Raw genomic sequence first — 26,982 nt, forward strand, 5'->3', positions numbered from 1 at the left:
AGATAATCGTTTTTTTTACTTTTTAGGATAAAAATTAATTGGCGGTATCAATTATATGTGTACCCAGTTTCAAATGTCATATGTCCTGGGGAAGACCATTTACACTTGTCTTTGTAAAGGAATGAGATTCTAGCTACAATTTTTTTATGAATTGTTGTTGATGGGAAATATTTTACCTCAACAAAGTGATATGTATTGGTTTCAAGATTATGATCTAAATAAACTTACCTTTTGAACTGAACTGAACATCTCATCACTCGATTAAGTTCACAAGCAAGTACAATGTGCACTCTCTTGATGCACACGAGAAATAATAGCTGTGGGAACATTCTCCAAGTTAGTTCCTAATTTTCAGATAATTCAGCTTGGAAACAGGGAGCAATTTTAGCCTTTTCTGTTTCTGAGCATTCTGTCAGGAAATAAAACACTTAGGGGCTTATTTCCAAGCCCATTGTGATACCCGCGTGTCACTGTGTTTGACGCACCAGTGGCGCAGAGTGCAGACCCATATCTATGTGGCCAGTCAAAGCCACTTTTTATGTATTTTCATGGCTTTTTAGATATGGACTAAGGCAAAGCAAAGCAAGTAGTGTCAAAGAGGCATTGCACAGGCATTGTAGTGGTCTTTCCCATGGATTTGGATGCATTCCCAGATTTACAAGGACTTGTAAACCTGAGAATGCCTAAAAAGCCTATGCCTTCCTAGGGGAGGTGTAATGAGGAGAATAAACTTTATTTCTCTTCGTTTTTTCCTCTTTCTATCTGTACTGCATTCTGCAGCACTTCCAGAAGGAGGAAAACACCTCCATTGATTGTTTTTGTGCAGGAAGGTGTCCCTTTCTGCACATAAGCAATCATTCCTACAATGCAGACATCTTTACACCATGCTGCAAGGGTGCCTGCTTTGGCGCTAAGCAGCCAAAACAGCGCCAGCACAGTGGGAAAGATAAGGAATGGGCCCTATATCGGAAATTCAACACATTCCTGCGCTTTCCTTTTGATGCAGAGAAGTGCAGCAAAGTAAATATCTATGCTGCCCTGCGTCAACAATCCTAACTCTCAGAAATAGCAGGTTAAAATGAATTCACTTAACCCACTGCTGGGTTCATTTACAAGCCCTGAGCATCGTCGGAACATCACTTTGTGTGATAATCCGGTGATGCACAGGGATTAGACATATCTACAAGGTCACATTAAGCCACCATGCCTGGCTTTTAATGGCCTCCTAGATATGGAGTGAAGATACGCAGTGCAAGTGGCTGCGTTGCCTCGCATTATGAAGTGGAGGCATGTCATGGGTGTTACGGTGGATGTACCCATGTAACATCCATGGCATTTCACACATTCCCAGATTTACAACTAGCTGTAAACCTGGGAATGCGTCAAAAGCCTACGGGTCCACAGGGGTGGTGTTGGGGAGGCCCAAAGATGAGAAATAACATTATTTCTTCTTGTTTTTCCTATTTCTATATGTGCTGTATTCTATAACACACATAGACATATGAAATCAACTTCATTGATTGCTTTTGTGCCGGAAGGTGTACCTTTCTGCACAAAAACACAAATCCCTACAACACAGACACCCTTGCATCATGGTGCAAGGGTACCTGCATTGGCACATGGCAGCCAATTGAGAGTAAGCACAGGGAAGGAAGACAGGAATGTGTTGTATCTGGATTGGCAGTTCAGGCTGTACTGTTTCTGTGATAAGCATTGTCAAGATTGATTTGCATATGCCTGGGGCCAAACTGGGGTGACGTGGTGAGCAAAATAAGGATGGATTAAACCCAGATCAGTGACTGGAGGAGTGTTTGAAAGAGTCAACACTCTATCCATCACTTTATTTTGGAATGTTGATATGTGTGCCCCAAGTTGCTAAAGGTATGCCCAGACATGGGTCACATGTTTGCTGCACCAATTGATTCAAGCTATCCTGGAGGATGTGGGGTGGTACCCTGAAACTTGTCCCAGGATGCTTGTTTCCTGTCCTGAGAGGAAATGCTTGGCAGTTTGGGCTGGACTGATCCCATGAGGAGCAGGGTCAAGACTGATGTGCATATGGCTAGGTCCAAACTATATTTAACGCAGGAACGCCTGCACTGCATACATTATAGGTCCAAACTATAGTGACGTGGCAAGCCAAATGACGATTGGTTAATTCCAGATCTGTGACTGGGGTGAGTATTTGAAAAGTTACATCTCTCCATCCATCATTTTATTTTGTGATGTTACTATCAGAAGAGGAGGGGGGGTTGCCGTGATCTACAGGGATCACTGGTCTCTCACCTGCGAGCATCTGGACAAAATCAAAGAAGCCGAACTTCTCCATTTCTGCCTGGACATTAGTCCGCATTTTACCTTAGGCGGCACACTACTGTATCGACCGCCAGGCTACGTCGGAAATTTTATTGGATCTTTGGAGGAGGTTATCGTGCCACGAGTCTTACGCTTCTCTCGCTTCTTACTGCTGGGCGATTTTAATATACATGTGGATTCTGCTAACACCACTGAAGCTACTCGTCTTAGTGAGACTTTCAGCATGGCTCACCTCTCCCAATGGGTCGACGCTCCCACACATGTGGGAGGTCATGTTCTTGACTTAATCTGCACTAATTTTGATATTAGTCTGTCCCCCCCAATGCCTATGGTGTGGTCCGACCATTATATGATCAAGTTTGCCTGGCAGCTAGATGAGGGTTTGAGGAAAACTCCTTCTATGGTACACCATCCCCGGATTAATGTGATGTCCTTATCTGAGTCCCTTTCCGACACCCGTCCGGCCCCAATGATGGAGCTAGAAGCGACTGTTGATGCATTCAATTCGTGGATAGCGAACGGTGTCGCCACCTCCACTAATGTGGGGGGTGTCCGGCGAATGCGGTCACGACCCTCCCGACCATGGTTCACGCATGCCCTGCGAGAACAGAAGCTGGTCTGCAAAAAACTAGAGCGAGCATGGAGACAAGCCTACCTGCCTGCCGCAAAGAAATCTTTACGAGCAGCCCAAATGGACTATTATGCTGCGATCAAGACAGCTAAAAGTAGGTATTATTCGGACAGAATTGAGAAGGCGGAAAACAACAGCAAAGAGATCTTCTCAATTGTCCAAAACTTTCTATCTCCCTGTGCTGCCCAACCCCAGCTCCCTTCTTCCGCCCAATGGTGTGAAGAACTGTCCTGCTATTTTACGGACAAAATTGCAAAAATACAATCGGACTTAGAAATGGCTCAAAAGTCCCTTACGACTCCTCCTGTCCTACTTGGATCGGATAGACTATGTCTACAGGACCAACTCGTTGCCTTCCTCCCGGCCTCGGAACTGGACATACGGCAAATCCTGACCGCTTTAAAGTCTGGATCTCCCTCAGACCCCTGCCCAGCCAGGGTTTTGGGCGGGATAACGGACACCATTACTCAAGAGGTGACGCACATCATTAACCTCTCCCTTTCCACGGCCATGATCCCGAGAAGTTGGAAGGAGGCAAAGCTGCTCCCTTTATTAAAAAAGGCCGGTTCAGCCCCAGCACTACCATCGAGCTATCGGCCCATTTCACTGTTGCCAGCTCTGGCGAAGGTGTGTGAAAAGGTGGCCTTTAAACAACTGGACAGCTTCATTGAGTCCTCTCACGCCCTACATCCTGCTCAGTCAGGATTCAGAGCTGCCTACAGTACCGAGACAGCTCTAGTTGAGGTTTCGGAGGCTGTTCGTGAGTGCCTGGACGGAGGTGGCAGAGCGGTCCTGATTTTATTGGACCTCTCTGCCGCCTTCGATACGGTCCCACGGATATATGATGTTACAACGCGGACTTTTACTCCGCATACTGTTACAACGCGGTTTTTACAACGCGGGTCATGTAACAACGCATGTATTTACAACGCATTTTTTTACAACGCAGGTACCTTTACAACGCAGACCATTACAACGTAAGTATTGGTAAGTATATATAAATAAGAATAATATAATAGTAACTTAATTTTAAAAGTATAATTTAATGTAATTTTAAATAATTTAATTTCCGTAAATTAATTTAAATTTAAATTAATGTTACTTTATTTTTACCCTGTACCCCTGTACCCCAAAAACTCAAAACTGACCCTAAACCCCAAAAATAATGCAAATTAATTTAATTTAATTTATTTGCTATTAAATAATTTAAATTAAAATTAAATATAATTTATTTTTACCCTGTACCCCAAAAACTAAAAACTGACCCTGAACCCTAAAAATACCCCTTTACCCTAAAACCCAAAACTGACCCTGAACCCTAAAAATACCCCTTTACCCTAAAACCCAAAACTGACCCTGAACCCTAAAAATACCCCTTTACCCTAAAACCCAAAACTGACCCTGAACCCTAAAAATACCCCTTTACCCTAAAACCCAAAACTGACCCTGAACCCTAAAAATACCCCTTTACCCTAAAACCCAAAACTGACCCTGAACCCTAAAAATACCCCTTTACCCAAAAACCCAAAACTGACCCTGAACCCTAAAAATACCCCTTTACCCAAAAACCCAAAACTGACCCTGAACCCTAAAAATACCCCTTTACCCAAAAACCCAAAACTGACCCTGAACCCTAAAAATACCCCTTTACCCTAAAACCCAAAACTGACCCTGAACCCTAAAAATACCCCTTTACCCTAAAACCCAAAACTGTCCCTGAACCCTAAAAATACCCCTTTACCCTAAAACCCAAAACTGACCCTGAACCCTAAAAATACCCCTTTACCCTAAAACCCAAAACTGACCCTGAACCCTAAAAATACCCCTTTACCCTAAAACCCAAAACTGACCCTGAACCCTAAAAATACCCCTTTACCCTAAAACCCAAAACTGACCCTGAACCCTAAAAATACCCCTTTACCCTAAAACCCAAAACTGACCCTAACCCCTAAAAATACCCCTTTACCCTAAAACACAAAACTGACCTTAACCCCTAAAAATACCCCTTTACCCTAAAACCCAAAACTGACCCTAACCCCTAAAAATACCCCTTAACCCCAAACATATAACATTTAAAATATAACTATATACTTACCAATACTTACGTTGTAATGGTATGCGTTGTAAAGGTACCTGCGTTGTAAAAAAATGCGTTGTAAAAACATGAGTTGTAACAGTATCCGCGTTGTAATGGATGCGTTGTAACAGTAGTGCGTTGTAAAAAATGCGTTGTAACAAGTAAACACCGGTCCCACATGCCTTACTGATTGACAGACTGCGTGCTGTTGGCATCTCTGGGTTGGCCCTTGACTGGCTGTCATCATTCCTGAGTGATAGAACTCAACAGGTCTGGATGCCCCCCTATTCGTCGGCCCCGAAGAGACTGTCAACTGGAGTCCCGCAGGGTTCTACGTTAAGCCCTTTACTGTTTAACGTTTATATGACCCATCTACTTTATCTGGCGGAACATCTGGGAGCCAAGATAATAGCATATGCTGATGACACTCAGCTGCTATTCACATGGCCTAAGGGTGTGTCCGATCCATCAGCAGTCCAGCATTGTCTGTCGGAAGTTTTCAGGTGGCTTGCACAAGTCCAACTTAAGTGCAACGAAGATAAGTCCGAGGTCTTATTCTTCGGCTCCTTCCCTGACAATTTCAAGGACCAGATTTGGCCCCCGGACCTGCCCTGTCCCAGTGCGACGGGAGGCCCAGCTAAGAACCTGGGGGTCTGGTTCGGTCAGGATCTAAAGTTTGCGGATCACATAAAAAAATTGACCGGCATTTGCTTTGGCACCTTGCGTGCCCTGAGGAAATTCTTTCCTCTTCTGCCTAGGGCAGCCAAGGAGTCTGTCCTTCGAGCTTTGATCCTATCCCGGCTCGACTACGCCAATGCCTTATTCAGTGGTCTACAAAATGCTGCAGTACGTCTGCTTTTCTCTCTCCCAAGGAGGTCAAGCGTGCGTAGCCACTTACGCAGTCTGCACTGGCTACCAGTACCACATCGAATTCTGTTTAAAATTCTTGTGTTGGCATTCAGAGCAGTCCATGGCCAGGGACCAACATATCTGCAGAAAAGGTTTTCATTCTACACTCCCAACCGTGCCCTTCGATCGGCCAATCTATGTTTACTAATCACCCCTAAATTCAAATATGCACGTATGGGAGGTCAATCCATTTCAGTTAAAGCAGCCTCTGCCTGGAATGCTCTCCCCCTTTCCCTCAGAGCCTCGCCAACCATTTCTGTGTTTAAGAAAGATCTCAAGACCCACTTGTTCAATGCCCCTCTCTTGTAGTTCATCCAGGCTTTGCTCCAGCACTTATGTTCTCAATTCACTCACCGCGCCAGGATACCCCGTGGTAACAGAGCGCGCTATAAAAGTTTTAATAAACATAAACAAACTATGTACACCCTAGGTGGCTACGGTTATGCCAAGAAGTGAGTTACTTGTTTGCTGTACCACTGGATTCAATCAAGCCTGGCTGATGAAGGGTTATACCATGAAACCAGTCCCGGGATGCTTGTTTCCGGTTCAGGCAGGACCTATCTTGGCAGTTTGGGTTGGAATGATGCCCTGAGGACCAGGGTCAAGACTGATTTACATTTGCCTGGTTCCAAACTGAAGTGAAGTGGCAAGCAAAATAACAATGGATTAAACCCAGATCTGTGACTTGGGGTGAGTGTTTGAAAAATGTCAACACTCTGCCCATCATTCTATTTTGTGATGTAGCTATTCACACCCAAAGTGGCTCAGGGTATGCCCAGGCAAGGTTCCCTTGTTTGCTGCACTGCTAAATTCAAGATAGTCTGGCTGATGAGGGGTGGTACTTCAAAACCTGTCCCAGGATGCTTGTTTCCGGTCCAGGGTGGACCTTGGCAGTTCGGGCTGGACTGTTCCCATGAGGAGCAGAGACAAAACTGATTTACCTATTGCTGGGTCCAAAGTGAGGTGACATGGCAAGCAAAATAATGATGGATTAAATGCTGATCTGTGTCTGGGGTGAGTGCTTGAAAAGTTTCAAGAATCCATCCATCATTTTACTTTGTGAAATTGCTATGTGCAACCTAAGTGGCTACTGGTATGCCCAGATGTGAGTTTCCTGCCCCACTGGATTCAAGCTAGCCTGGCTGATGGTAGCTGTTACGCTGAAGCTGGTCCCAGGATGCTTGTTTCGGGTCCATGGAGGACCTAGCTTGGCAGTTCGGGATGGACTGTACCCATGAGGAGCTGGCTCAAGACTACTTTGCATATGGCTGGGTCCAAAGTGAAGTGACGTGGAAAGAAAAAAAACAATGTATTAAATGCAGGTCTATGACTGGAGGTAAGTTTTTGAAAAGTTTCAACACTCTGTCCATAATCTTATTTTTGATGTAGCACTTCGGCGCAAGGATTCTGTTATGGGTTAGAAATTCAAATGCATCTTTTTGCGCTAAAGTGACTCATTGCTGGAGTTGGTAGTAAGACTGACGCAAATCCAGCAATGTGTCAGAACACAAACATAGATGCCAGTCCCCGTTAAAAGTCCTGCGTCAATCTTTACACCTGGTCTGAGAAGGCTTAGGGAATTATATGCATTCAACCCATAGAGTGACACAGTGAAAAGTTGTAAAATTCACTGTGTCAGTTCTATGTAGCTTTTAACGCAGGAAAGCCTGCACTGCATACATTATATCTTGCTCAGGTATAATGTGATGTAGGCCTCTTCAATCGAATGCATTGAGCTCAATGATAAGTTTGTAAATATGGAGTGGTGAGCACTGATTGTGCCATCGCTGCGTCAAAAAAATGATTCTACAGCGGTGCTTGCTCCTTGTAAAAATGCCTCCAGAGTTCAGGTCTTCGCGGAGTCACAGCACCCCATCATGATACGACCCCTGATGCTTTTAAAACTGAGCAGCATAAATAGGCCACCCCAGAAAGAAATTTGCACTATATGTTCCCTTGAAAAACATTTTGGGCTCTCCGGGGTTGTGGGTAGACAGTTAACATGCTTTCACCAATTGGAACAGTGGCCAGGCTGCTGTTACATGAGTTTCTTTTGTCTCATCTTCAGTGGTGGTTCGTCCATTGTGGGCGTTGCCCCACTAGCCAGACGACCGTCACTGCGCATTTGTGCGCGCACCAAAGTACAATTATGAATATTCTCAATCATGATGACACAATACCAGGAATACCGACAGTCATAATGATTTGGGTCGGACTCGGAGTTACAACAATAGTGTGAGATCATACTGATATGCACATACAGAGCGGAGCGGACTGTGCGCACAACATTGTTTTTCTGTATTAACCCCCACCCCAGGTCCTCGCCTGCCGCCCCCTGCTGCAGTGCAAGGGACAGGCTGTTAATTACAGATACTCGCTGTGCCATTACACTCACCGTGGCAGCACACAGTGACGTCGGCCAGCTTCTCACTCACCATTAAGGACTCATTCACATCCGCCAGATCAGTGGTGTCCACAGAGAAAGGGCTCAGTCACAGCTTCTGCTTCATGAGTAACGTTTCCAAAAGTGAAAGCACATAAAAACACAAGGAATGAGGACAGAATGTGGCAACACCCCTCCTAGACATCACTACAAAAGGATAGTTCCAGCACTGGCCATAATCTTCAAATATTAGTATGCATCCTATTATTAATCTGAACTAGGCGACAGATATATACCAAGCATATTTTATTTTGTAACTTGTTTTATTTTCAATTTAACCATCATTTTATATTATTCAATTTAACCATCATTTTATATTACTCCTTATTTTTTTAGATTATAAAAAACATTTCATCACAAATTCAATTTTTATAGACATTTTTTCAAAATTCATAACAAATACAAAAGAATATCATAAGATAATAAATATATACAAAGGAATAACACAAATAAAAATATCGTCCGTCGTGCAGATCAACACTCTCCTCTGCCTGATATCCTGGTTTTTGTAACGAGGATATCAGGCAGAGGAGAGTGTTGATCTGCACGACGTACGATATTTTGATTTCTGACAGGCAGAGCAAGTTATTCTTATCAACCTAACACATCATCTTGAAACTGAAATACGTATGATATTTTGATCCCTTACAGGCAGAGCAAGTCATCTTAATCCCTATCACCCTAATACATTTTGGAACATTATCTCGAATCGGAAATAGAGTGTGGAATTCACTGTTTGGCTAAAAGCTGGATTGCCTCGTTAAAGATCAGACATATGCTATCATAAAGAATCGATTTGACGTTAAGACCCGGCCCCTCGCTGCTCTCAGATCTGGTGTCTCGAATATAATCTTTACGATTGATCACTCAGGTTGGTTGTCTCAGATGAGAATATGATTCATGAAATAAGAACAATAATTTGTTTTTAACCGTCCCCTGATATCTCGGATTAGACTGTACGAAAGAGGTCCTGAGGAAGGTGGCCTAGAGCCGCCGAAACGCATGTCGACCTGGTGCAGGGGTCTCATACTGGTTTTTGAGACCCATAAATTGGCGTTAAGATCTTGCCAACTTAGACTCAGTTCTTCCTTGTTCTTGTGATGGTGTGGTTTGAATGAAGTATGGGTGTGAGTGTGGTAGTATTTTGAGTTTGTGTGTATGATATCAGGGGCCTCATTTATGAAAAGTGACGCATCACTGCGTGAACACAGCGATGCGTCACTTTTCACTGCGCACTCCTTGCGACACCAATGATGCGTCATATTTAATGTATGACGCATCATGTCGCAAGGACTTACAGATACGTCAGTATTTCTGACGCATCTGTAAGAGCAAAAGTGACGCATTGCTGGAGTGTGTCACAAAAGTGACGCAACTCCAGCAATGCGTCCTTTCACATGGGGAAAGCCCCATGTGAAAGGGCTTGCATCAGTCTTACGCCTGCTGTGAGGCAGGCGCAAGATTTTGACGCAACAGCATCCTAAAAGAGATGTGCGTCACTATTACGAGGCTTTTTGCGGGGGAACGCCCCCTCTGCATACATTATACCTGAGGCAGGTATAATGTGGCGCAGGGGTTTAAAAAGTGACGCATCTACCTAGATGCGTCACTTTTTAAATATGGCGCAACAAGGCGCATTTTGTACGCCGCTGGTGCGTCACAAAAAGTGACGCACCGGCGGCGCAAAACTGACGCAAGGCCTCATAAATAAGGGCCCAGGTGGTGTTTCCTTAAGTATATTGTGTTATTCCTTTGTATATATTTATTATCTTATGATATTCTTTTGTATTTGTTATGAATTTTGAAAAAATGTCTATAAAAATTGAATTTGTGATGAAATGTTTTTTATAATCTAAAAAAATAATGAATAATATAAAATGATTGATAAATTGAAAATAAAACAAGTTACAAAATAAAATATGCTTGGTATATATCTGTCGCCTAGTTCAGATTAATAATAGGATGCATACTAGTATTTGAAGATTATGGCCAGTGCTGGAACTATCCTTTCGTAGTGATGTATTTCTCTTCCCCTCTGTTCCTTGGCCACATTTAATCTTTTGAGGGGGTCCGATCATACCTGCTATTAGCACCCCTCCTAGAGCCCGCCCCCTGCTGAGCACAGCCACCCACCCCCATGCGGCGGCACCACCATCCTAGAGCGCGGTAACTCAGCCAATCCTTGGCGCAGCATTAACATCGCCACTGCGCCAGGATTGGCTAAAGAGCAGGGCTAATACTGCCCATAATGAGACCCGGCTTCCCCGGGTCTCTGCCTGTGTGACGGCTAGGGGAGGAGGAGGAGGGTAGGGGCTACTGCGTGTGTGCGCATGTGTGGGCAAGTCATAAAAATGACTTGTCCTAAATGCGCACACTGCTGCTGCCCTCCCTGCCACGCTGCTGCTGCCAGCCTGCCACAGGCCAGCCCCCCACAACTTCCGCGATCGCGATGACGTCACACTATTGTTGTGACTCCGAGTCCGACCCAAATCATTATGACTGTCGGTATTCCCGGTATTGTGTCATCATGATTGAGAAGATTCATAATTGTACTTTGGTGCTCACACAAATGCGCAGAGACGGTCGTCTGGCTGATGGGGCAACACCCCACCGCCCACAATGGACGAACCGCCACTGTTACCATCTGCCTCGCACTGCAGCTGGATTAGGGAATGGAGGGGAGACTTCATACAGAAACAGCCGACCCACCCAACCCCCACTGTGTGTGCGCCTGTTTGAGATCCCATCTGTGAGCGCACGTGTCTGTAATTACAACCACCCCTGCACTGTAGCTATGGTATGGAGTGCAGAGGGGGCCTTCATACAGTAGTACAGCCCCCGCAAGTCCCCTCTGCACGTCTGTATCAGACCGTGTGTCCTGCAGCGGTTTTGACGTGTGTACGGGTCAAACAACTGCATGTTCTCGCGCGCCTCCATTCTCTGTAGATGTACATATCTATGTTTGTCTCCGTACACAGTAGATAATGGGTCCTATCACAATGCATATTTCGTTTGTATGCGCTGTGTAGCTCTATCAAAATGTATCTGCAAAACATATAGCGGTGTGTTCATATGCAACCCATGTCATCTTGTTCGATGCAACACAGGCCCAAAAGAATACAGGTTGGCACCTATGTTCACTTTAACTGCTATTACATGAGCCCCTGGCTAGATTGGAGAGTTCAGCTATTTTCAGGCATCAGGTTAAGTGATAGAGTCGGCGCCAAGACTCGAGCAGCACGTTGTGCCTTTTTTTCTCTCTCTAACCTCTGTTGCACCGCGTGCACAGCCTGTGTTTTTTTACTTTTGGCAGTGCATATCCTATGCCCGTGTCTCGTGGTGTTTACCCCATGTCTGTCTCTGTCTCTTCAGAGCACATTGCGAACCTTCCTGCACCGTGGCAGCCGGTAGCTGTCTCTTGTTACTTGTATTATCAGAAGGAGCTGCAAAGTGACGATATAATAAAAACATGGGGAGGAATCACACGTGGGCCTCTGTGGAAACCAGGCGCGCACAAACACTGAACATGGCACACATTCACCCCATGGCAGCGCAATCAGCAGATCAGCAGAACATCTCCAACCTCTCGCCTTTGAAAAAATCCTGCGTCAGTCAATAGTAGTACCTAAAAACACACAGATGGGAATATGAAAATACATTTCACCTTGGTGACACTGTCGACCAAAACTATTTGTTCAATTAAAAAAAAGCATTCAGTATCAGTCATGACATAACTACTCTAGTTATATTCTTATGTTATATCTTGTCTGTGCAAGTGTCTCAATACCATAAACAAATATTTTATTAGGAAAGTTATAGCTCCTCTTTTCGTGTCAAAAGAAGGAAGTAATTATATTGGACGGCCATTATGCAGCTCAGTCTTACAGTGATAATTAATTGATGATAAATATTGAAAAACGGTCACGAATTTTGTGTCAACCTTGCGCAGGGGCCATGCTAATCACTATGGTTCCAATAAAGTAATTTTCAAACAATTCCTTACTAAGAGTGTCTACATCAAAGTAAAAACTGTGGGTATTACGCTTGTGGTACTTTCTTATCAAAATAAACTAAGATTCTTTAAAGAAAAAGAAAATGTGGACGTAGGAAAAAACCTGCTTTACATCAATTCCATCGCAGGTGCACTATGGGTATGCAAGCTTTTAAAATGACATCCCTGCCCAGGCTGGTCGTACTGCTCAGCTTTGAGAACAGCTGGTTTAATACACTAGAGGCAATATGTAGCAGATTCATCTGGGCACATGGGAAGACGCGTAGGGCATATAGATATATCATGCTCCCAAGGGAAAGGGGGGGTGGGGAGCACCGGACTTCAGGTTATACTACATGGCAGCTGCTCTACAATACATGCAAGGGCTAATAGGAGGAACAGATTTGGATCAAAGAGTTAATAACCTGTCTACAAAAGTATATGCTACTGTGTTAGGGACAGATGTGGGAAACTGCTTTTTAAATTGTATTGATTTTGGCTACTTTAAAAGAACCAGGTTCAAGACAGTTTCCGCTACTGTTAAGATTTGGATTGCCGTCTTGAAAAGAAATAAACTGGGGAAATACAACAGATATATTAGATTCTATAAAAATAGGTCATTTCCTCAAGCAATCTTCGCAGATGAAGTAATGTCAGAATGGGTAAACAGCGGTATTGTCCAGATTGGGGACTTATTTGACGCAGAGGGGATGGTACAGTTTGCAGATCTAAGAACTAAGCATGGTATTGATAATAGAGGCTTCTTCAAGTACCTCCAGGTCAGGAGTTTTTTGAATAATAAACCAGGGGGTCAGCTGGATTGAGTAGTAATGAGATACTGGAAAAAATTTGACTTTTGGGGGATCGCACCATTAGGTCCTTTTATGCCTGTTTGGTTAAAGGGAAAACTGACGACCTAGGAAAAGTGGGTAATAAATGGGTGGAAAAACTTAGCGTGGACGCAGGGTGGTTTAAGGAATCACTGGACCTCGGCCGTACTATATTGTGTTTGTCCTCCATGCAGTCACAACATTATAAAACTTTGTATTCACTCTATCATACCCCCGCCAAGATAGCTAAATGGGGCGGGACCATGGGTACCAACTGCCCCCGCTGCAATGCTAGTGAATCTGATAGTATTCACATATTTCCTACCTGTCCTCAACTGCATACGCTAGTGAGGGACATCGAGGGTTTTCTGGACAGATCATTGGGGATCCAAATTAAACTTAACCCAGCTCGGATAATTTTAGGTCTGGGATTGGAAGGAGCTGACACACAGCAGCGATTTCTGTTTGTGTCAATGTCAGTATACAGATTGACCTTAGCAAGGGCATGGCTTGATAAAAATCCGCCGGCACTGCAAACCTGGCTGGCCAATCTGTTGAACGCATATAATATGCAGAAGAATATTTATGCATGAAAAAGGAAAAGGGGAAGGGCATTAGGCTTAAGAATATGGCAACCCATGAGTAGGTGGAAGGAGGGACTTGGGCCGCAGGTAGACCCAAGAAGGGCTTAATGTTTAATGGTGGTAAAGTATGAAATATAAATAATGATGGTGGAAATGCGTAATGAAATGTTTGTATATCTTGAAATAGAGCTCATTTAGTTATGAAGCATGAAGTAATAATGCTGAACAATGTATAATGTGTAAAGTGTGTGCAACATGGAAAATAATAAATATAATAAAAAAATAAAAAATAAAAACATCAATTCCATCGCAGGTGCACTATGGGTATGCAAGTTTTTAAAATGACATCCCTGCCTAGGCTGGTCGTGCTGCTCAGATGGCAAAACATGTGTGACTGCAAGACCTATAGGAACTACTAAGGAGGAGATGAACTTCCGTTTAATTGTCATGGTGATGTTTAATGCATTCGTAGGAAAGCAGTTAAAAGTGTCTCGCGCGCCTCCATTCTCTGTACATGTACGTATGTATGTTTGTCTCCGTACACAGTAGATTATGGGTCCTATCACAATGCATATTTCGTTTGTGTGCGCTGGGTAGCTCTATCAAAATGTGCCTGCAAAATATATAGCGGTGTGTTCATATGTAACCCATGTCATCTTGTTCGATGCAACACAGGCCCAAAAGAATACAGGTTGGCACCTATGTTCACTTTAACTGCTATTACATGAGCCCCTGGCTAGATTGGAGAGTTCAGCTATTTTCAGGCATCAGGTTAACCTCTTCGCCGCTAATGACAAGGGTAACTCGTCATGGACTTTCCATTGATTTCAATGGAAATTCAATGAAAAGATAGAAAATAGCCTTAGCAGTAAAGGGGTTAAGTGATAGAGTCGGCGCCAAGACTCGAGCAGCACGTTGTGCCTTTTTTTCTCTCTCTAACCTCTGTTGCACCGCGTGCACAGCCTGTGTTTTTTACTTTCAGAAGTGCACATCCTATGCCCGTGTCTCGTGGTGTTTACCCCATGTCTGTCTCTGTCTCTTCAGAGCACATTGCGCACCTTCCTGCAGCGTGGCAGCCGGTAGCTGTCTCTATTTACTTGTATTATCAGAAGGAGCTGCAAAGTGACGATATAATAAAACCATGGGGAGGAATCACACGTGGGCCTCTGTTATGTTATGTTATGTTATTTATGGGTTTTCTATAGCGCAACGGCTACTCCGAAGGAGTGTCCCGGCGCTTTGTGCTCCTGACCCAGAAAGAAGACTGAAAAACATAACAACAATAAAAGGAAAACAGAACCCAAGGATAGAGAGACTCTAACCAGAAAATAACCAAGTCTTTAAACCCTTCCTAAAGGCAAGAAGATTAGATGTGGACCGTAAGGACAGCGGTAAAGAATTCCACAACTGAGGGGCCAGGAATCTAAAGGACCGACCACCCACACGAGCCTTCTTGACTCCGATCTTAAGGATCGTGTCGGCCGGTAAAAATCCAGCCTCTTCTGTAGATATTTTGCACCTGTGGTGTGTAGGGCTTTGTGGGCTAGTGTCAAGGCCTTGAACATAACCCTCTTCCATATGGGGAGCCAATGGAGAGATTGCAGCACGTTCGAGGCACTAGCTCGACGATGCAGGCCAAAAATAGCTTGTGCCGAAGCATTCTGGGTCACCTGCAAACGCTGTAAGAGATATTCCGGAAGACCCAGATACAGAATGTTAGCGTAATCCAGTCTGGATCCAATGAGGGCCTGTACAGTTATTCTCCGATGTTCCTCAGAAAGCAATGGAAAAAACTTTTGAAGCATCCTGAGGATGCCGAAACATGTTCCTGTGAGAGTTGACACCTGGGATTTGAGCGTAAGCCCGTTGTCAATTTTAATTCCCAGGTTCTTAGCCCATTCAGAAGACTGAGCTGGAGGGAACATGTCTGCAGGCCACCAACCATGCCAATCCGGATCCGATGGGCAGCCAAAGAAAAGTATCTCGGATTTATCCGAGTTGCACTTGAGGCTGTTCAGTTGGAACCAGTTAAAAACAGCCCCAAGGCACTCACGGATACTTTCCCCATCGAATTCTTCGCTCTTACGGCAGGTGAAGAGAAGCTGGGTGTCATCAGCATATGAGACAATCTGGGCCCCGTAAGACTCCAGCTCTGTGGAAACCAGGCGCGCACAAACACTGAACATGGCACACATTCACCCCAGGGCAGCGCAATCAGCAGATCAGCAGAACATCTCCAACCTCCCGCCTTTGAAAAAATCCAGCGTCAGTCAAAAGTAGTACCTAAAAAAACACAGATGGGAATATGAAAATACATTTCACCTTGGTGACACTGGCGACCAAAACTATTTGTTCAATTAAAAAAAAGCATTCAGTATCAGTCATGAAATAACTACTCTAGTTATATTCTTATGTTATATCTCGTCTGTGCAAGTGTCTCAATACCATAAACAAATATTTTAATAGGAAAGTTATAGCTCCTCTTTTCGTGTCAAAAGAAGGAAGTAATTATATTGGACGGCCATTATGCAGCTCAGTCATACAGTGATAATTAATTGGTGATAAATATTGAAAAACGGTCACGAATTTTGTGTCAACCTTGCGCAGGGGCCATGCTAATCTCTATGGTTCCAATAAAGTAATTTTCAAACAATTCCTTACTAAGAGTGTCTATATCAAAGTAAAAACTGTGGGTATTACGCTTGTGGTACTTTCTTATCAAAATAAACTAAGATTCTTTAAAGAAAAAGAAAATGTGGACGTAGGAAAAAACCTGCTTTACATCAATTCCATTGCAGGTGCACTATGGGTATGCAAGCTTTTAAAATGACATCCCTGCCCAGGCTGGTCGTACTGCTCAGCTTTGAGAACAGCTGGTTTAATACACTAGAGGCAATATGTAGCAGATTCATCTGGGCACATGGGAAGACGCGTAGGGCATATAGATATATCATGCTCCCAAGGGAAAGGGGGGGTGGGGAGCACCGGACTTCAGGTTATACTACATGGCAGCTGCTCTACAATACATGCAAGGGCTAATAGGAGGAACAGATTTGGATCAAAGAGTTAATAACCTGTCTACGAAAGTATATACTACTGTGTTAGGGACAGATGTGGGAAACTGCTTTTTAAATTGTATTGATTTTGGCTACTTTAAAAGAACCAGGTTCAAGACAGTTTCCGCTACTGTTAAGATTTGGATTGCCGTCTTGAAAAGAAATAAACTGGGGAAATACAACAGATATATTAGATTCTATAAAAATAGGTCATTTCCTCAAGCAATCTTCGCAGATGAAGTAATGTCAGAATGGGTAAACAGCGGTATTGTCCAGATTGGGGACTTATTTGATGTAGAGGGGATGGTACAGTTTGCAGATCTAAGAACCAAGCCTGGTATTGATAATAGAGGCTTCTTCAAGTACCTCCAGGTCAGGATGTTTTTTGAATAATAAACCAGGGGGTCAGCTGGATTGAGTAGTAATGGGATACTGGAAAAAATTAGACTTTTGGGGGATCGCACCATTAGGTCCTTTTATGCCTGTTTGGTTAAAGGGAAAACTGACGACCTAGGAAAAGTGGGTAATAAATGGGCGGAAAAACTTAGCGTGGACGCAGGGTGGTTTAAGGAATCACTGGACCTAGGCCGTTCTATATTGTGTTCGTCCTCCATGCAGTCACAACATTATAAAACTTTGTATTCACTCTATCATACCCCCGCCAAGATCGCTAAATGGGGCGGGACCATGGGTACCAACTGTCCCCGCTGCAATGCTAGTGAAGCTGATAGTATTCACATATTTGCTACCTGTCCTCAACTGCATACGCTAGTCAGGGATATCGAGGGTTTTCTGGACAGATCATTGGGGATCCAAATTAAACTTAACCCAGCTCGGATAATTTTAGGTCTGGGATTGGAAGGAGCTGACACACAGCAGGAATTTCTGTTTGTGCCAATGTCAGTATACAGATTGACCTTAGCAAGGGCATGGCTTGATAAAAATCCGCCGGCACTGCAAACCTGGCTGGCTAATCTGTTGAACGCATATAATATGCAGAAGAATATTTATGCATGAAAAGGGAAAAGGTGAAGGACATTAGGCTTAAGAATATGGCAACCCATAAGTAGGTGGAAGGAGGGACTTGGGCCGCAGGTAGACCCAAGAAGGGCTTAATGTTTAATAGTGGAAAAGTATGAAATATAAATAATGATGGTGGAAATGCGTAATGAAATGTTTGTATATCTTGAAATAGAGCTCATTTAGTTATGAAGCATGAAGTAATAATGCTGAACAATGTATAATGTGTAAAGCGTGTGCAACATGGAAAATAATAAATATAATTAAAAAAAAATAAAAAAAACATCAATTCCATCGCAGGTGCACTATGGGTATGCAAGTTGTTAAAATGACATCCCTGCCCAGGCTGCTCGTGCTGCTCAGCTGGCAAAACATGTGTGACTGCAAGACCTATAGGAACTACTATGGAGGAGATGAACTTCCGTTTAATTGTCATGGTGATGTTTAATACATTCGTAGGAAAGCAGTTAAAAGTGTCTCACTGAACTGGTTAATGTCTCATAGATGGCATACAAAGTGCACTCTCCCCCCGCCCCAATGCATGCAACATCCCGAGGCCCCTTCCAACAATTAAACTTGGGAGTCTTGCTTGATTTTCTGCAGTGTGTATGTTTATTAAATAATTTCACAGGTCAATTACTTCATTGACCCCATTTCTTTATTTATAGTCCAAGTTACTTTTCACATCACAGCATTAAAGCTCACACTTATATACATATATACTCTTTTACCGCCCATTCAGCAGTTAAAAGTGTCTCACTGAACTGGTTAATGTCTCATTCTGCTGGTTAATTGTACCTCCTGAATATAGTTCATAGTGTCTCAGGGAACTGGTTAATAAATACTACTTCTTAATAGTGATTCTCTAGAAACTGTTTAATAGTGCCTCAAGAAATTGATTAATGGTGACTCAATTAACTGGTTAATAGATTCTAATTGAACTGGTTACAAGTACAACTAAGTGTCTCAAGAAACTGGGTGACTGTGTCTGAGAAATCTTGCTAATAGTATCTCACAGAATATACAAAGTCCTGCAGAACTGGTTATTAGAATATCAAGCAATAAGTTAACAGGGAATAGTTTAATAGTGTCATGGTTTCGCTCGCTACTTAACACTCATTATCAACTTTTACGCCCTACCAATTTTACATGTCACCAGCCGCCACTGCTCATCTCTGCATCTTGTACCACATAAACCATCGACAGCCATAGCAAGGAGGATAGTCTCACGAAGAAAGTTTAAAAAGAAAATGTCATCTCTCCTCAGCATCGCTGTCTAATACACGCAATCAGGCATGTGCATCTGCGCGTGCACACACCTTTCTGCCTGTACCTTCTCAGTGCCCTTCAAAAAATGCGTTTCCTGGCAACAAAGCTGAGGGACAGAATGAAAACATCACACCTCATATCATGCGAGGCAGTGCCACATGCACAACACACCTGAGACTTCCTCGTATGCTTGCCCTCTTGAGAAAGATGCTTTTGAGTCTGTGCCAGACCTAGAGAGATGGAGAATCAGAATGTGCAGGTTTGTCAGAAATTGAAAACCACAGGACTGAATAATTACATTAAGAGCCGCTGGCTGGAAACTGTCCCGAGATCATGGTGTGCAGCTGGGCTTCTGAAACCTGCAGCAGTTTGTAACATGACAAGAAAGCGCCAGTCGTCGGCAAAAGACATGTTACTGGCATTAAGTTATTTTCCAGACTACTGAGATAGTAAGCAGTTCTTACATTTTCCGGCTCCGCGCAAATAGGAGTAATTTCAGGGCCTGTATGTTTACTTTCCACTTGACTAGCATTAGGTTGCTTCTCTGATCAACTTCAAAACGTTATTGTTCCGTGATGCGTTTTTTTCTGCTAAGTCTTTTGTTCACCAAGATTTCGTCTTCTTAAAACGAAAACTTGCTTCTTGATGTAGATATAACAGTAAAGACGGAAAGCATATTTTTAGAAGTGAGATCCATTTTTGTATTTACTCGAAACAACCCCATTAAGAAAGCTACAAAAAGGTGGCAAGAGTGTTCCTATGGCAACAAATCCTCTTACTGTGGTCAGACAAATTTATCATAAGTAACCACCTCTTACAGTAAGCTCGACCCGGACCACCTTTGAAAAATATGCGAGCGGGTTGGGTGGGTTGTAAGGTAGCAAGATCCGCCTCTCCAATAGGTAAACAGGAATGAGTAATGCTGCACCGACCAATAATTTGAGAGCATACTGAGAGATTAAACTGTTCGTTTTAAAGACCAAAATAAACAGAAAGGTCCAGGGTTGGATTGAGGCCACAATTAGGTCCAGGCAGTCAAAAAAAGTGGCCCACAACCTTTCGCAATACATTGCTTGGTTAGGATCATGGACCTACATATTGTCAAATATTTGCAGTAATGAGAGTATTTAAGGGATTGTAGGTTCAGTACTTAAATATGAGATTAATATTCCGTATGAAAAAACATACCTTGAGAGCTATGAAAAATACTAGAAACTCATGTTAAATTGATTTTTTTAACCCTACGTTTGCTGTGGATGGTTTGATGAATGTCCGCTGGTAAACATTACATGGCGCATACCTAGACTGCCTTTTACAATCACCTTGGGCTTTTTAGATATTCACTCGACTTTTTGCAGCACTTAAGAGAGGCTCTTCAATGCTCAGAGACTGGTAAAAGGTGCGTCTGTTTTTTGGTTTTACCTGCTGCAAGGAAGGATCACTTGTAAGTTCGGATAAACGAAGTGAGGCTAATATGTAAATGCAAAAATAAAACAAAACTGTGAAACTTTTCTCACATACATGCAGTTTTATACAGCACAAAATAGTCCCAGAGGCATTAGAGTGCTTTACATAAGCACCAGATAACATTACAGACGGTGAGATAACTGTTTTTTGGCCCGTCTAGGTTAAGTGATGTGCCCAGGCTCACAGGATGTTACACTGACCCTGGGACCAGTGGCAGTCGGCAAGGCTCGCTGGTGGTGAGACAGGCACAAGGGGTTAGGGATGGGGGTGTCAAGCAGGGGTCGGTCTGGGGGGTAGGGATCAGAATTAGAAATAAAAAATAAAACTTTCTTTAAGGCTGGGTCCCGCAACTTCTCTGCTCCTACTCTCCTGCCTCCGTCTCTGACAGGAACAGGAAGCGGGCAGCCAGGCTCCCCCCCCCTAAGCCAATCGCAACACTACAATGCAGCGTTGTGATTGGTCTGAGGGCAGTGACATGGCACTCTGCCAGGGGCTGTAGGGGTGGGCATGTCCTCCATACAGTCTTTAATCCAGCCTGCATGGAGAAGGGGAAAGTGCACATGACTGGTTTGGGCAACGCAAGAGGGCCGACCAAAATGTCATTTTGCACTTAGGGGTGAGCAAACCACTCCTCCTTGCTCCAAGAGAAGAGCAGTCCCGCCCACTCCCGCACCCACACAGCAGCAGGAAGCAGCCTAAAATGATAATAACGCAAATTTATCATAATTTTACATTTCTGCTTCCAACTGCTTAAAAGCAGTGGGGTGATGCTCCGTCGCCATATCGGAAAAGTCGCCCCTGCCTGGGACACAGATATGGAGCCTTATTTACAAGCCCTGTGCACTGCCAGTGCATCACTTTTAATATGGAAGAACGTGATGTAAACAAGGGGCTTGTAAATAAGCCCCCGAGTTTCCCAGTTTTATCAATCAATCAATCAATCAATCATAGCATTTATATAGCGCGCCACTCACCCGGGCGGGTCTCAAGGCGCTGGGGAGGGGGGTCCGTTTACTGCTCGAAAAGCCAGGTCTTGAGCTGCTTCCTGAAGGCGAGGTGGTCCTGGGTTTGCCGAAGGTTGGTGGGGAGGGAGTTCCATGACTTGGGTGCCAGGTAGGAGAAGGATCTTCCTCCAGCGGTGGCTCTGCAGTTGATAGGGAATGGTGGCGGGGGCAAGGTTGGTTGATCGCAGCTGGCGGTTGTGTGTGTAGAAGGTCAGTCAGTTGTGGAGGTACTTGGGCCCCAGGTTGTGGAGGTCTTTGTATGCGTGGGTGAGGAGTCTGAACATGATCCTATTGCTGATGGGGAGCCAGTGTAGGTCTTTCAGTTGGCCGGAGATGCGGCTTTGTCTGGGGATGTCCAGGACGAGTCGTGTGGAGGCGTTCTGGATGCGTTGGAGCCTTTTCTGGAGTTTGGCTGTGGTTCCGGCGTAGAGGGTGTTTCCGTAGTCTAGGCGGCTAGTGACGAGTGCCTGGGTGACCCTCTTCCTGGTTTTGGTGGGGATCCATCGGAAGGTCTTGCGGAGCATGCGCATGGTGTTGAAGCATGATGAGGACACGGCGTTGACTTGTCTGGTCATCGAGAGGGAGGAGTCCAGGATGAAGCCCAGGTTGTGTGCGTGATTCGTTGGCTTGGGAGTGGTGCCCAGGGCAGGGGGCCACTAGGAGTCATCTCAGGCAGAGGGCGATGATCCCAGGATGAGGACTTCCGTCTTGTCTGAATTCAGTTTCAGGCGGCTGTTCTTCATCCATTCGGCGACATCTTTCAATCCTTCGTGTAGGTTGGTTCTGGCGGTGGCGGGGTCATTGGGAGGGAGAGGATCAGCTGGGTGTCGTCGGCCTAGGAGATGATGTTGAGGTTGTGTTGGCGTGCGATGGCTGCAAGGGTGCTCATGTAGATATTGAAGAGGGTGGGGCTGAGTGATGATCCTTGTGGTACGCAGCAGATGACTTCAGTCGCCTCTGATCTAAACGGGGAGAGGTGGACTCTCTGGGTTCTTCCGACGATTAATGAGATGATCCATTCCAGTGCCTTCTTTTGGATTCCGATGTTGCGTAGGCGCTGCACTAGGGCACGGTGGCAGACAGTGTTGAATGCTGCGGAGAGGTCAAGGAGGATGAGGGCCGCTGTTTCCACGTTGTCGAGCAGGGATCTGATGTCGCCTGTGGCTGCGATGAGGGCGGTCTCGGTGCTGTGGTTGGCTCAGACCTGGACTGTGAGTGGTCGAGGGATTCATTTGTCTCGAGGAAGGCGGCAAGCTGTCTGTTGACGGTCTTCTCGATGACCTTGGCCGGGAACGGGAGGAGCGAGATGGGGCGGAAGTTCATGAGGTCGGTGGGGTCAGCTGTTGGTTTTTTCAGGAGGGCGCTGATTTCGGCGTGCTTCCAGCTCTCCGGGAAGGTGGCGGTGTCGAGGGAGGTGTTGATGATGTCCTTGAGTTTGGGTGCGATGGTGGAGCCGGCCTTGTTGAAAACGTGGTGGGGGCTGGGGTCGGTCGGGGATCCGGAGTGGATGGTGTTCATCGAGCTGATGGTGTCTTCGGTGCTGACCGGGGTCCAGGCGTGGAGGGTGATGGTGGGGGGCGTTGGTTCGGTGGTGGGGTGCGTGGTTGGTGCGCTGAAGCTGTTGTGTATTTCGGCGATCTTGCGGTGGAAGAATGAGGCGAGTGAGTCGCAGAGGTCTTGCGAGGGAGCGATGTCGTTTTTTCTGGCGCTGGGGTTGGAGAACTCTTTGACGATGCTGAAGAGTTCTTTGCTGTTGTGGGCGTTGTTGTCCAGTCGTTCTTTGAATGCTGCCTTCTTGGTGGTCCGTATCAGCTGGTGGTGATTGCGGGTGGTGTTCTTGAGGGCAGTCATGTTGTCTGTTGTCTGGTTGGTGCGCCAGGCCTTCTTGAGGGTGCGGCAGGTCTTCTTGGAGTTCTTAAATTCTTCTGTGGACCATGAAGTTTTCTTGCTGCCGGGTCTTCTGGGGGGGGTCTTCTGTGGTGCGAGTTCGTCTGCCCAGTTGGTGATCCACTGTGTGAGGTTGTTGGAAGCTTTGTTGGGGTCCGTGGAGCTGGCGGGGTGTTTCGGTTGAGGGTGGTGGTGAGCTTGTCAGCAGTGACCTTGCTCCAGTTTCTGTGAGGGGCCTGTTGGGAGTGGTGGTGAGTCGTGGTTCTTCTGAAGCTGAAGTGGATGCAGCTGTGGTCAGCCCAATGGAGTCCGATGGGGTGGCTGAAGGAGACGTGTTTGCTGGAGGAGAAGACTGGGTCAAGCGTGTGGCCAGCATAGTGGGTGGTGGTGTTCACCAGTTGCTTGAGTCCGAGGTTGGCGAGGTTGTCCAGCAGGGTGTTAGTGTTGCAGTCCTTGTTGTTCTCCAGGTGGAAGTTGAGGTCCCCTAGGAGGATGTAGTCGGTGGATGGGAGGGCGTGTGGGCTGATGAAGTCTGCGATGTCTTCTCTGGGATCACTGAAAAAATATCGTGGACAAAATATCGACAGTCAAAATATCGAGTTTGTATCTACAAACAGGTAAGTACAAAAATATCGAGTACAAAATATCGTTTACAATAATATAGTTATAAAAAATATCGACTTTATTAAAAACAGTGTTTAATTAAATAAATATTAAAATTTAATTACTAAAATATACTTAAAAATACGTAAATTAACTTATACTAATTAAATAATAAATGAAAATAATAAAAATAATTTGTTAAAACATATATATATAGTAACATACTATAATTAAATAAGATACTATTATATTACCGTATAATACCAAAAGTGTAAAAAATACTATTCCCACTCCAAAGAGTATCGACGGTCACATTATCGACTTGCTAAAATATCATTAAAAAACTGAAAACTGACCCTGAACCCTAAAAATACCCCTTTACCCATAAACTGAAAACTGACCCTGAACCCTAAAAATACCCCTTTACCCAAAAACCCAAAACTGACCCTGAACCCTAAAAATACCCCTTTACCCATAAACTGAAAACTGACCCTGAACACTAAAAATACCCCTTTACCCAAAAACCCAAAACTGACCCTGAACCCTAAAAATACCCCTTTACCCTAAAACTGAAAACTGACCCTGAACCCTAAAAATACCCCTTTACCCAAAAACCCAAAACTGACCCTGAACCCTAAAAATACCCCTTTACCCTAAAACTGAAAACTGACCCTGAACCCTAAAAATGCCCCTTTACCCAAAAACTGAAAACTGACCCTGAACCCTAAAAATACCCCTTTACCCATAAACTGAAAACTGACCCTGAACCCTAAAAATACTCCTTTACCCAAAATTAATCAATATTATTTAATTACCAATTAATTATTAATTAAAATTAAATATATTAGCACATTAGCTGTAATTAATTTAATAATTAATATTATTTTTCCCAATTAATTACTTAACAATAACACAAAATTATATATATAATTACCAATTAATTACTAATAAAAATTTGTCCAAAATTATAATAATTAATAATTAACGAATTAATATTAATTAATTATCAATTAATTATTAATTAAAAATATTTTACAAACATATATTAATTAATTAATTATTATTAAATTACTTCCCACCCTATTCCCCTATAAACCCACAACCCGCTACATAATTACATTACGCAATTATTATAAAAACAAAATTCATTTAATAAAATATTTTATAACATTAATACCCACTTTTCACACATATTATTACATAATAATACACTATAAAATATTATATATTATTAAAAATCGATATTTTTGCTATCTATATTTTATACAGTCGATAATACTTCACTTACCTTAAAAACGATATTTTTGTAGTCGATATTCTGTCCAGTCGATATTTTGTCCAGTCTATATTTAAAAGTCGATATTATGTCCAGTCGATATTTTGGAGTCGATATTTTGTCTGTGCACCCTTCTCTGAATTGAGCGCGAGGTCACGGGGGTCTGTAGATGAGGGTGCCTCTGAGTGTGGTCTTGGGGTCGGTGTGTATCTTGAAGTGGAGGTGTTCAGCAGTGGTAAGGGTGTCGTTGGCGTCGGTTGTGATGCGGATGGTGTTCTTGTGAATGATAGCGATTCCTCCTCCTGTCTGGTTGACGCGGTCCCTCCGGGTGATCTTGTATCCATCCGGGATGGCGATGTCGGGCGCTGAGGAGGCGTTCATCCAGGTTTCCGTGAGGAAGGCGATGTTTGGTGAGGTCGTGTCGAGCAGGTTCCAGAGTTCGATGGCGTGTCTGTGGACAGAGCGGGTGTTGAGCATGATGCACTTGAGGTGGCTGCTGCTGGTGCTAGGCTTGGCGGGTGCGGTGCAGGTCTGGAGGCAGGTGAATTTGCAGGCTTGGCAGGTGAAGGGTCCGTGGGTGCGCTTCGGGGTGGCACGGTAGCAGGCAGGGTTCCAGCTGGTGTTGAGTGCACGGAGGGTGGTGGTGTCGTAGGATCGTCGTGTGGTCTGGCGTCGGCAGGAACCAGGGGTCCTAGCACTGGGCGTGGTCCAGGTGCGGACGGGTGCAGACGGGCTTGCCTTTGGCACGCCTTTGGCGCACAATCGGCGCGCCCGCTGCGCGAGCGCGCGGACTCTGCCATAAATGGAGAGTGGGGGGAGCGGAGCGAGGGAGGAACAGCTGGGAGGTGGGAGCGGGGTGGCGAATGGGAGAGGGTCGAGGGAAACCAGCAGGAGAGGGGGCGGGGCCACGGGGGAGCAGCGGCAGGGAGCGGGGTGGACCAGCGGGGTCAGAAGCGCTAGGGCAGACGGCGATAACAGGGGGCCGAGCACAAAGAGCAACAGAACTGAACAGTACAACAGTACAATTAGGGCAATACTACGGTGATAACAGGGGGCAGAGCACAAAGGGCAACAGAACAGAACAGTACAATCAGGGCAATACTACGGCGATAACAGGGGGCAGAGAACAAAGGGCAACAGCACAGAACAGTACAATCAGGGCAATACTACGGTGATAACAGGGGGCAGAGCACAAAGGGCAACAGAACATACCAGTACAAAAGTACAATCAGGGCAATCCTACAAACCACAGCGGGGACACAATCAGGGCAGCGGTACAGCTAGTGCAAGCGGCAGCGGCAGCAGGGAACCGGGTGACGTCCTGCAGGGGCCACGCGGCGGGTGGAGCAACCGGCACTGACGAGGTCAGGCTGGGTCACAGCTTGTCGTCGCACGGCCACTACGTTAAATACTCAATGGGAGGGAGGAGCAGCGGGAAACCAGAAGGAGAGGGGGCGGGGCCGCGGGGAGCAGCGGCAGGGAGCGGGATGGACCAGCGGGGTCAGAAGCGCTAGGGCAGACGGCGATAACAGGGGGCCGAGCACAAAGGGCAACAGAACAGAACAGAACAGTACAACAGTACAATTAGGGCAATACTACAGCGATAATAGGGGGCAGAG

The 26,982-nt window shown here is 44.8% G+C and overlaps 2 pseudogenes; both read right to left on the reverse strand.

Moving 5' to 3' along the window:
- Positions 1 to 12,281: 12,281 nt before the first annotated feature.
- On the reverse strand, positions 12,282 to 12,373 carry LOC147711357 (U6 spliceosomal RNA; annotated as a pseudogene).
- Positions 12,374 to 16,344: 3,971 nt separating this feature from the next.
- On the reverse strand, positions 16,345 to 16,436 carry LOC147711358 (U6 spliceosomal RNA; annotated as a pseudogene).
- Between the last annotated feature and the right edge of the window lie 10,546 nt (positions 16,437 to 26,982).

Source organism: Lissotriton vulgaris, chromosome 5, assembly GCF_964263255.1.
Source record: "Lissotriton vulgaris chromosome 5, aLisVul1.2, whole genome shotgun sequence".
NCBI lineage: Eukaryota > Metazoa > Chordata > Amphibia > Caudata > Salamandridae > Lissotriton > Lissotriton vulgaris.